Source organism: Sander vitreus, chromosome 15, assembly GCF_031162955.1.
Source record: "Sander vitreus isolate 19-12246 chromosome 15, sanVit1, whole genome shotgun sequence".
Taxonomy (NCBI): Eukaryota; Metazoa; Chordata; class Actinopteri; order Perciformes; family Percidae; genus Sander; species Sander vitreus.
Window position 1 is genome coordinate 352,038 of NC_135869.1, and position 11,260 is coordinate 363,297.

Below are 11,260 nucleotides of genomic sequence, written 5' to 3' on the forward strand. Positions count from 1 at the left end.
CACCAGGGAAAGTATTCTTCGGTCATCCACCACAGTTGTTTTCCCGTGGTCTTCCGGGTCTTTTGGTGTTGCTGAGCTCACCGGTGCGTTCTTTCTTTTTTAAGAATGTTCCAAACAGTTGATTTGGCCACACCTAATGTTTTTGCTATCTCTCTGATGGGTTTGTTTAGATTTTTCAGCCTAATGATGGCTTGCTTCACTGATAGTGACAGCTCTTTGGATCTCATATTGAGAGTTGACAGCAACAGATTCCAAATGCAAATAGCACACTTGAAATGAACTCTGGACCTTTTATCTGCTCCTTGTAAATGGGATAATGAGGGAATAACACACACCTGGCCATGGAACAGCTGAGCAGCCAATTGTCCCATTACTTTTGGTCCCTTAAAAAGTGGGAGGCACATATACAAACTGTTGTAATTCCTACACTGTTCACCTGATTTGCATGTAAATACCCTCAAATTAAAGCTGAAAGTCTGCAGTTAAAGCACATCTTGTTCGTTTCATTTCAACTCCATTGTGGTGGTGTATAGAGCCAAAAAGATTAGAATTGTGTCGATGTCCCAATATTTATGGACCTGACTGTATGCCAGGGAGGCTAGCTGCTTTTAGTCTTTAGTCTAGGCTAGCTAGTTGCTTTTAGTCTTTAGTCTGAGTCTGTAAGATATAACCACATTTAGATTGAACGTGCAAATAGGGAAATGTGTAACGTTACATATAAAACAAAGTCCCCTGAAATAAATAAAAGTAAAACATATGTGTTTAGGCTATTGAACTATATTGACTAATGTATATCATATATATCATGTATATAATGTTATCATATTTATGTAAAGAGGTGCCAAAAAAACGGAGGATCAGTCACTCAGGAAGTTGGAGTAGGTTTCCCTCAACTGCAGAATCAGACGCTGCGAAGCGGAAGCTAACTTCAGCGTGGTGTCAGATGAGTCCATGCAGTTCTATGGTCACATCATGTTGGAGCAATTTTCACCACAAAATCTCTTTACATTTCTTGCAGAAAATCCTCTTGCACCCCCACTTCCTTGTGATATGTGCACAGATTTCTGCACATGACGGGCCGTTTTTTTGCCATGTCTAAAATCACATCAGACTTTGGCAAGACTTTGGATTCCTACTCTGATGATCAGCCTTTTTTTCATTTCAGTTTTTTTTTTGTTATATGAAATAGAAAATAAATCAAAGCATATTTTAAATTTCTGTCATCCCATTTTAACCATGAAAAGAAAAAAACTCCTTGTATTTCAAATTTTGTATTTTAAGACAAATTAAATACCAATTCGTTTTTTAATACTTGTTTATGAAAGGGAAATTGATTGACCAAAAATACACTGACCCTGAATCCAGAGTTATCTGTTCCTGGAATTCGGCTACGTCTCAACTACCTTATTCCGCTGTCGGGACGATCAGAGACGTGGGTGGGTCTTCGCCAACCGCCAAAATAGCAAAGAAGAGAAAAGAGCGGACTTCCGCCATTTCATGTCTTGCCAGCCATATGTAAACGCTGCACATGTGAGTATTGAACTTTGTAGCCTACTAATGAGTTTTAAATATTGAATAAGCCTAATCTGAAACGTGTAGGCCTATTTACGGTCATAGTGTCATTAGGCTATGATGTTCAGTTTAGATTTTTAGGCTTGTTGAGCTGCATTTGAAATATGAAATAATAAAAATAGGGTCCGGTCCGAACTGTAAAATGTAGGCCTATTTGCTGTCTTGAATAATCTACATATAACCTAAAGTTATGGTAGGCCTATTGGATAATTTCACACAAGATTTGCTGTTTTTCTTTTCTTTTTAAACGGAAGCAGCGGTCAGTAAAGCTCCCATGAACTTCGGTAACGTTACATTTTGGTTTTAATTTGTCTGCCTTGTTACTAGAGCACATGCTATGGCTCTCTGAAGTGTAACCAAACTACGACCGCTTGGCTCATAAAGAAATATTGTATTGCAGCGAGGCAGCAACTACAGCGAGCGTTGTTTGCGACTTGTTAAGTTTTAAAAGCTGCAGAAACGACGTCTCTCTGCTACTCCAATTGTAGCGAACTCTAGAAACCCCTTTTTTTTTATTGGACTTAAAATACAGTTCTGCCTTATACTGCAACCTCCACTCCACTCCTGGGGTACCCATTCTGGAATTAGAATAATATACCAATATGTTACAATTTCATGTTTATCATCCCTTTTTCTACTGTCTTAGGAGTGCAGATGATAGTCAACAGTTGCTGCAGCATATGCAGAGAACAACCTCTCTGCTAGCCGACAGGTTGGCGAACGCCTCCTCTGCACCACCTTCTACATCCCTGCCGTCCTTCTCTCTGCCATTGCTCCCGTACCACTCATTGTCCTCTGGCCCGCCCTCTGCATCCGGGCCATCCTCCTCTCTGCCATTGCTTCCATACCATTCACATTCATCGTCCACTGCACCACCTTCAACATCCCAGTCAACCTCTGTGCCATCTCTTCTGCTGCCACACTTACTGATCATATTACCTCATGTCCAATTTGTGATGTCCTTACATTTCTGCCCTCTTTCATTAGAGTTATACCTAAACACCCACTGTTTTTTATACCATACTAGTAATTAAAATAATATCAAGGGCTGGAACCATAGGAGATTAAGATTTTAACATTTACTGTATAAAGGTCTTTGTTATAAAGACATGATTTGACCATTTTTTTTTTTTTTTTTTTGTTTGTTCAAATTGACATTCACTATAAATGTTGATACTTGCATTGGAGAGCTGTTTTTCAGTTTGTCTATGATCACTGTCTGTCCCTATCAAGTAATTGCACCAATGCATTACTACAGAATCCAGTGTGGCTGAGGCATGAACACACATCAGTAGTGACTGTAATAGGACAATAATGTGAAAGTATCATATTGAAACAGTATCATATTGAAATGGTTACATTTAGTAAAGAGATGAAAATGCATGTATATTGGAAGCGTCTTGGAGTTTATCCACATTGATTTTTTTTTTTTCCCCCAGCCTGTTTTTGGAGTTTGTCTTTATTTTTATTCATATTGTGGATCACAATATCTTATTTCACACATGGCTGTTATTGTAATACCTATAATTAAGTACACATTTATTTAAAAGCATTTCCTTGTTGTTTTGTAGGCCTGATTTGATGTCTGTCTTAAAAGACACCACCAGCCGCCTTGACAGTGGAGTGCCTCAACGGTCCAACAATGTGAATGTCATGAGGGAATCTGTACTGGAGAGTGCCTTCAGAGCATTCAGGAGGCCAAGGTTTTCTCCAGATCATCGCCTCAATGTTGTGTTTGTTGACATTGATGGCACCACAGAGGGGGCTGTAGATGACGGTGATGCTGGTCACGGCAATCAAGGACAGCATATACTTTACTGGACCAGAGGACAAGAAAAACATGTCTTTTTTTTTTATATATATAAACATTATGTTTCTTCAATTTATGGCCACAAAAGTGCTGTTTTTGCCACTGATATGATCAGATTAATGTCCCAAGTGTGGAGGTTTATCTTTACATAAAAACCTTCCGAAATTTGCTTTCGCTAAACACACACACATGTAAGTAAAGTACTTTTTGCATCAGAAAATACACTAGATTCAAAGTTGACAGAAACCAAGTTAAACTATGAAAAAGCTGTCTTTCCGCTTTCCCGACAATCATCACTCTGGTTTTGGTTGAAATTAACATACTCTACCGATTGACATGTGAAAATGAGATGGCTCTTTACATGCTAAAAGTACTGTTTATTAATATGGATTCTGGTGGGTTTAGCCATAGCGATATCTGAGATGTTTCTTGTTTAAAAAAAGAGGATTTTACTCTTTAAAGAAAATCCTCTCTGTAGGGATCCTTTCTATAATGTTGTCAAACACTTAGAATAATAATCTAAGCCTGTCCTTTGCTGAATTGCTGCAGCTCTGAGAGCTGGGGTATTCATATGTCTCAGTGTCTGCTTCGCTGCTGCTGCTTGTCCTCTCTGTCAGCATAGCTTACCTTTTTGTGAACTGTTTCCTTTCATTTTAGTATAACTTGCATTTATAAAAAAAAAACATTCAGTGCAATCCATTGAGAGAACATACTGTAGGGCTTTTATTTTGAAACACAAGGGAATGTGTGAGTTAAGAACATGCCTTTACATTTCTCATATGTCCATTTTATATTAACAATAAGGTGTCACATTGCATTTATTGTGCCGTTAAGGACTTGGTGTAACAAAACATTGCTGAATATACCTTTTTTTTGGTCATATAGATAAATGATGCAGAAACACTTAAGGATGCTCGTGAGGCACTCATAGAGGCATCAGGCATTCTTTCTTTGCTTGGGTGCCCTGGCTTCCTTCACACTCTAGACCAAAGACAAGACCTTGTGGAGGAAGCGGCGAGGACCTACATCGAGTGGCGAACCCAAAAGGCTGTGGAACAGTAAGTAACAAATGACCTAAATTTTCCCCTTCCAAACCCAGTATCTTCTCTTTTTTTGTGCAAGCCAATTAAGAACATCTCATGTAAGATTTGGCAAATCAGACTTGCATTAGAATAATAACTAAACACACTGCATTTTAAAGAATATTACAATAAAATAGTACAGTGTATATTTAGTGCCAGTCTATGTACCTGGAATTAGACTAACGAATGCCTTTACTGACATGGTTCCTTGCTTGATAGCTGCACTTGTCCTTGTAATAGTACCCTTCTTAACAAAGTACTGTATAAGCCCATTATGTTTAGTTGTGACAAACGCACCAGGGCTCCACACTAACGTTTTCCACTTGTAGCACTGATCCTCCCTGCTGAAATGTATGAGCACCTGCACAAACTTAACACAACATTCAAAACTACACATTTTAGTGCATCTAAACTGTATTATTGTAGAGTGTTTTTGTATAAGAATTGACATGAAACTATAACAGCCAAAAGTCACAAAGTCAAGTGGGGCTTTAAGATAATGTAAAATGTTGGGTTTAATTATATTTTCACTTGAATTGGCATCTTGTGGCCAGACTGCATTGAGTTGTACAGTAAACTTTGAAGTTACATAAACACTACTTAAGGCAACAATCCTCAAACTGTATTTATTGAGATCTGGTTATGAGAGACAATAAACAAATTTAGAGTTTTGGGGGCTATTGTTTTGTAACATTGTTGACCTATTATTTCAATGTATTCTGTGAAAACAATTTGAATAACAATTACGCTATAGATTCATCATTAATACTGTTATTTTATAGTTAGCCTATACTATAGCCCATTCAAATCAACCCTGATTATGTTTAGCCAACTTTCCTGATATTCTGATTGCTCTTATCAATGTGGCAAGGTGTAATTGCTTTAGATGGGATGATACTGGCAAGCCCTGATGCCACTGTGGCTAGAGAATTTTTAAAGAAATGCATATATCCTGAGCTAATTGGCAAGTATTTTTCTGCTCCAAAATCAGCAGCAATATTTCAAAAATCATGGTCAACAGTGTGCTACTGCCGTGAGCCAGGAGTAGGGAAAATGTTGGTCAAAAAGTTGTATTTAAAGTGTATTTTCACCAAACTTGCCTTCATTAAAATAATTCCTAAACAGCGGATATGTCATAGCTGCACAAAAGTGATCAATTCACAAAAAAGAAAGAATTAGTCGTGAGAGGATTAGAAAAGGAGTTGGCCCACAATCTTTATTTAGAAAAAATAGACAAGTGGGACAAGACTAAACATTGTACATATGGTGACCTGACAGGGAACTGTAACAGCAGAAGAAACAAAATCAAGGGGTGATATAAAAAAGAACAAATGCTATTAAATACTATTGTAAAAAACTATTGTAATACTTATTTGTCTTTAATGCCTAATAGTCATTATCGCCCTAGAACAATGAATCCTCGTTGGTTTAGGCATTTTACATTCCTAACATTACATTCTACTTTCTAGTTTTGTCTTTCACCAACAGTCCACAGTATTACGCTATACGCATACACAGCATGTTACACATCGGCACCAATCTGCAATACATTAGGTCAATACAGTGTTTAAAAAGCTTTGAAACAGTGGTCGAATCAACGCCAAAATAATAAGCCAAAATAATAAGCCAAAAAAAATCAAAAGACAAATTCATTCTCATCTTAATTAAAGCCAGCATGTACTGCTGAAATAATGTTAGGGTGGACTTACATTTGAGATAGGGAGCTACAAAATGAACACTGTCATTAGAAGTGAATATGTTTGTAAACCAGTGAGGATATTAACCTTTGTATCATTGGAGCAGGTCTGTGAGGTAGGAAGGAGCCTGGTTATGGAGGGCTTTGTGGGTGAGGAGGAAGACTTGACAGGTGCTGGTCATATAATTAGAATATCATGAAAAAGTTGACTTATTTCGGTAATTCCATTCAAAAAGTGAAATTTGTATATTATATTCATTCATCACACACAGAGTGATATATTTCAAATGTTCATTTCATTTAATTGTGATGATAACTGACAATGAAAACCCCAAATTCAGTATCTCAGAAAACTAGAATATTACTTAAGACCAATACAAAAAAAGCGTTTTAGAAATGTTGGCCAACTGAAGAGTATGAACATGAAAAATATGAGCATGTACAGCACTCAATACTTGGTTGGGGCTCCTTTTGCCTGAATTACTGCAGCAATGCGGCGTGGCATGGAGTCGATCAGTCTGTGGCACTGCTCAGGTGTTATGAGAGCCCAGGTTGCTCTGATAGTGGCCTTCAGCTCTTCTGCATTGCTGGGTCTGGCGTATCACATCTTCCTCTTCACAATACCCCATAGATTTTCTATGGGGTTAAGGTCGGACGAGTTTGCTGGCCAATTAAGAACAGGGATACCATGGTCCTTAAACCAGGTACTGGTAGCTTTGGCACTGTGTGCAGGTGCCAAGTCCTGTTGGAAAATGAAATCTGCATCTCCATAAAGTTGGTCAGCAGCAGGAAGCATGAAGTGCTCTAAAACTTCCTGGTAGACGGCTGCGTTGACCCTGGACCTCAGAAAACACAGTGGACCAACACCAGCAGATGACACGGCACCCCAAACCATCACTGACTGTGGAAACTTTACACTGGACTTCAAGCAACGTGGATTCTGTGCATCTCCTCTCTTCCTCCAGACTCTGGGACCTTGATTTCCAAAGGAAATGCAAAATGTACTTTCATCAGAGAACATAACTTTGGACCACTCAGCAGCAGTCCAGTCCTTTTTGTCTTTAGCCCAGGCGAGACGCTTCTGACGCTGTGTCTTGTTCAGGAGTGACTTGACACAAGGAATGTGACAGCTGAAACCCATGTCTTGCATATGTCTGTGTGTGGTGGTTCTTGAAGCACTGACTCCAGCTGCAGTCCACTCTTTGTGAATCTCCCCCACATTTCTGAATGAGTTTTGTTTCACAATCCTCTCCATGGTGCGGTTATCCCTATTGCTTGTACACTTTTTTTCTACCACATCTTCTCCTTCCCTTGGCCTCTCTATTAATGTGCTTGGACACAGAGCTCTGTGAACAGCCAGCCTCTTTAGCAATGACCTTTTGTGTCTTGCCCTCCTTGTGCAAGGTGTCAATGGTCGTCTTTTGGACAGCTGTCCAGTCAGCAGTCTTCCCCATGATTGTGTAGCCTACAGAACTAGACTGAGAGACCATTTAAAGGCCTTTGCAGGTGTTTTGAGTTAATTAGCTGATTAGAGTGTGGTACCAGCTGTCTTCAATATTGAACCTTGTCACAATATTCAAATTTTCTGAGATACTGAATTTGGGGTTTTAATTAGTTGTCAGTTCTAATCATCAAAAGTAAAAGAAATAAACACTTGAAATATATCAGTCTGTGTGGAATGAATGTATACATTATACAAGTTTCACTTTTTGAATGGAATTACTGAAATAAATCAACTTTTTCATGATATTCTAATTATATGACCAGCACCTGTAATATATATATACAAATATATATGTATAGGAAATGTTGAAATATGTTCTGTGACTTATTGATCTTCTTTGTTGTGTGTTCATTCAGGAAGTAATTCTGGAGTTTGTAAGCGTAAGCTCAAAAGTTGCAGATGAAGTTCCAGTGTGTGTTTGAAGGGATTGCTAAAGCAGGAAACCCAACCCTTCTGAATCAGATGTTCACAGAGATCTACATCATAGAGGGAGAGACTGCAGAGGTCAATGATGAACATGAGGTCAGACAGATTGAAACAGCATCCAGGAAACCAGACAGACCAGAAACAACAATCAGACAAGAAGACATCTTTAAACCCTCACCTGGAAGAGATGAACCAATCAGAACAGTGATGACAAAGGGAGTGGCTGGCATTGGGAAAACAGTCTTAACACAGAAGTTCACTCTGGACTGGGCTGAAGACAAAGCCAACCAGGACATCCAGTTCACATTTCCATTCACCTTCAGAGAGCTGAATGTGCTGAAAGAGAAAAAGTACAGCTTGGTGGAACTTGTTGATTACTTCTTTAGTGAAACCAAAGAAGCCGGAATCTGCAGGTTTGAAGAGGTCATGTTCATCTTTGATGGTCTGGATGAGTGTCAACTTCCTCTGGACTTCCACAACACTGAGATCCTGACTGATGTTACAGAGTCCACCTCAGTGGATGTGCTGCTGACAAACCTCATCAGGGGGAAACTGCTTCCCTCTGCTCGCCTCTGGATAACCACACGACCTGCAGCAGCCAATCAGATCCCTCCTGAGTGTGTTGACATGGTGACAGAGGTCAGAGGGTTCACTGACCTACAGAAGGAGGAGTACTTCAGGAAGAGATTCAGAGATGAGGAACAGGCCAGCAGAATCATCTCCCACATCAAGACATCACGAAGCCTCCACATCATGTGCCACATCCCAGTCTTCTGCTGGATCACTGCTACAGTTATGGAGGACGTGTTGAAGACCAGAGAGGGAGGAGAGCTGCCCAAGACCCTGACTGAGATGTACATCCACTTCCTGGTGGTTCAGTCAAAAGTGAAGAACATCAAGTATGATGGAGGAGCTGAAACTGATCCACACTGGAATAAAAAGAGCATGAAGATGATCAAGTCTCTGGGAAAACTGGCTTTTGAGCAGCTGCAGAAAGGCAACCTGATCTTCTATGAATCAGACCTGACAGAGTGTGGCATTAATATCAGAGCAGTCTCAGTGTACTCAGGAGTGTTCACACAGATCTTTAAAGAGGACTGTACAAGGTGTTCTGTTTCGTCCATCTGAGTGTTCAGGAGTTTCTGGCTGCTCTTCATGTCCATCTGACATTCATCAACTCTGGGGTCAACCTGCTGTCAGAAGAACAAACATCAACAAAGTTCTACCAGAGTGCTGTGGACAAGGCCTTACAGAGTCCAAATGGACACCTGGACTTGTTCCTCCGCTTCCTCCTGGGTCTTTCACTGCAGTCCAATCAGACTCTTTTACGAGGTCTGCTGACACAGACAAGATGTGTCTCACAGACCAATCAGAAAACAGTTGAGTACATCAAGAAGAAGATCAGTGAGAATCTGTCTACAGAGAGAAGCATCAATCTGTTTCACTGTCTGAATGAACTGAATGATCGTTCTCTAGTGGAGCAGATCCAACAGTCCCTGAGTTCAGGAAGTCTCTCCACAGATAAACTCTCTCCTGCTCAGTGGTCAGCTCTGGTCTTCATCTTACTGTCATCAGAAGAAGATCTGGATGTGTTTGACCTGAAGAAATACTCTGCTTCAGAAGAGGCTCTTCTAAGGCTGCTGCCAGTGGTCAAAGCCTCCAACAAAGCTCTGTACGTGCACACACAACTATCCACATTAAATGTAGTTTTTCTTTATTCAGAAAATATATAACTTTTTGTTTTCTCATGTATTGCTGATTCCTCTTCAGGTTAAGTGGCTGTAACCTGTCAGAGAGAAGCTGTGAAGCTCTGTCCTCAGTTCTCAGCTCCCCATCATCTAGTCTGAGAGAGCTGGACCTGAGTAACAACGAGCTGCAGGATTCAGGAGTGAAGCAGATGTCGGCTGGACTGAAGAGTCCACACTGCAGACTGGAAACTCTCAGGTTAGTGTTTGTGTAACAATTCAAATCAAACATATGTATGATGCTGTACCATCCTAACCCCAGATGCATGTTTTGTTTAAAAAAAGTAAAACCGCCTACCCTAGAAAGGAGCTGAAACATTTTTTTTGCATGGGATTCTCAATTCATTTGTGAATGTGTTTCGGTAGAACCAGCCGACAGTAGGTTTGCTTATGTTTTTCCTTTTTTATGTTTTATGCTATAATAACTGTTATACTGCTCACGGGAGTAACTCTGGGTTCAACATGGGTGGGGGGGGGATGAATAAAATATTGACAAGACTATCAATATTGGACTTATAAGTATGGATTTAATGCACAAGTCTTCATGCTAAATGCACTCATGAGTCACACCGCTGTGCTGTGTGCATAAAAAACTGTCACGATTCATTAGGACAGGAACCCAAAAGCAGACAAGGACAAGGTAAGTAAAATCGGAAAAAAGGTAAGTATTTATTTGGTTTTGGTACGTGGAAGCAGGGGAGTCCAGCTGGTGAGGCAGTGGGTGGAATTGAGTCGGCTGACGGATAAATGCAGACTCAGTAATAATGGTGATGCAGACGGCCAGACGGAGATGGAGAGAATCTTCCAGCTCACAAAACTGCAGACAGAGGAACAGGCATATTAGCAACGGTAAAACGTCACAAAAGAGCAGAACAAACTTCTCAAACTTTCTAACCGATACTCTAGCAAACATACTGGTGAGGATAACGATCCGGCAGGGAATGGATGTCAGTTCACGGCTTAAATGGTGGAGAGGTGATGATCAGGACCAGGTGTGCAGATTGCAGATGAGAGACAGGTGAGTGTGATTGCAAATTCTCCTGCCTTGCTTTGTCGTCAGGCAACCAGACAGGATGCGTTTAGGAACTCCCAGAAAAACAGACTCACAGGTGAAAACAGAAACTGAGGCAGAAAATGAACTGAGGAAGCAGAATTCATGACAAAAACAGGGAGAAGGGTTGCATAGAGTCTCACACAGAGGCAGGGGTAGGGGACGTGGGGGGGTTGTGTGAAAAATATTATTTTCTTTTTTTGCCAATTACATTGAAAGTAAAAGACTTATCATGTTTTATAACAGTTGATATCTTTCATTCTTCATTATTATAAGATACTTATAGGTTATAGATAGTTTTGACTGGTGGTACTATACGTAACGTTAACAAATGGCTTGGTTTTCACAGGGTTAAATGTGGCAGCCATATTGTA

The 11,260-nt window shown here is 40.0% G+C and overlaps 1 pseudogene across 1 annotated transcript; it reads left to right on the forward strand.

The window, feature by feature from the left end:
* Nucleotides 1-2,719: 2,719 nt before the first annotated feature.
* Nucleotides 2,720-11,047, forward strand: LOC144530521 (protein NLRC3-like; annotated as a pseudogene). The gene is made up of 4 exons (XR_013503117.1): nucleotides 2,720-4,440; nucleotides 8,021-9,762; nucleotides 9,861-10,034; nucleotides 10,742-11,047. The product of XR_013503117.1 is annotated as a protein NLRC3-like (transcript).
* Nucleotides 11,048-11,260: the final 213 nt, after the last annotated feature.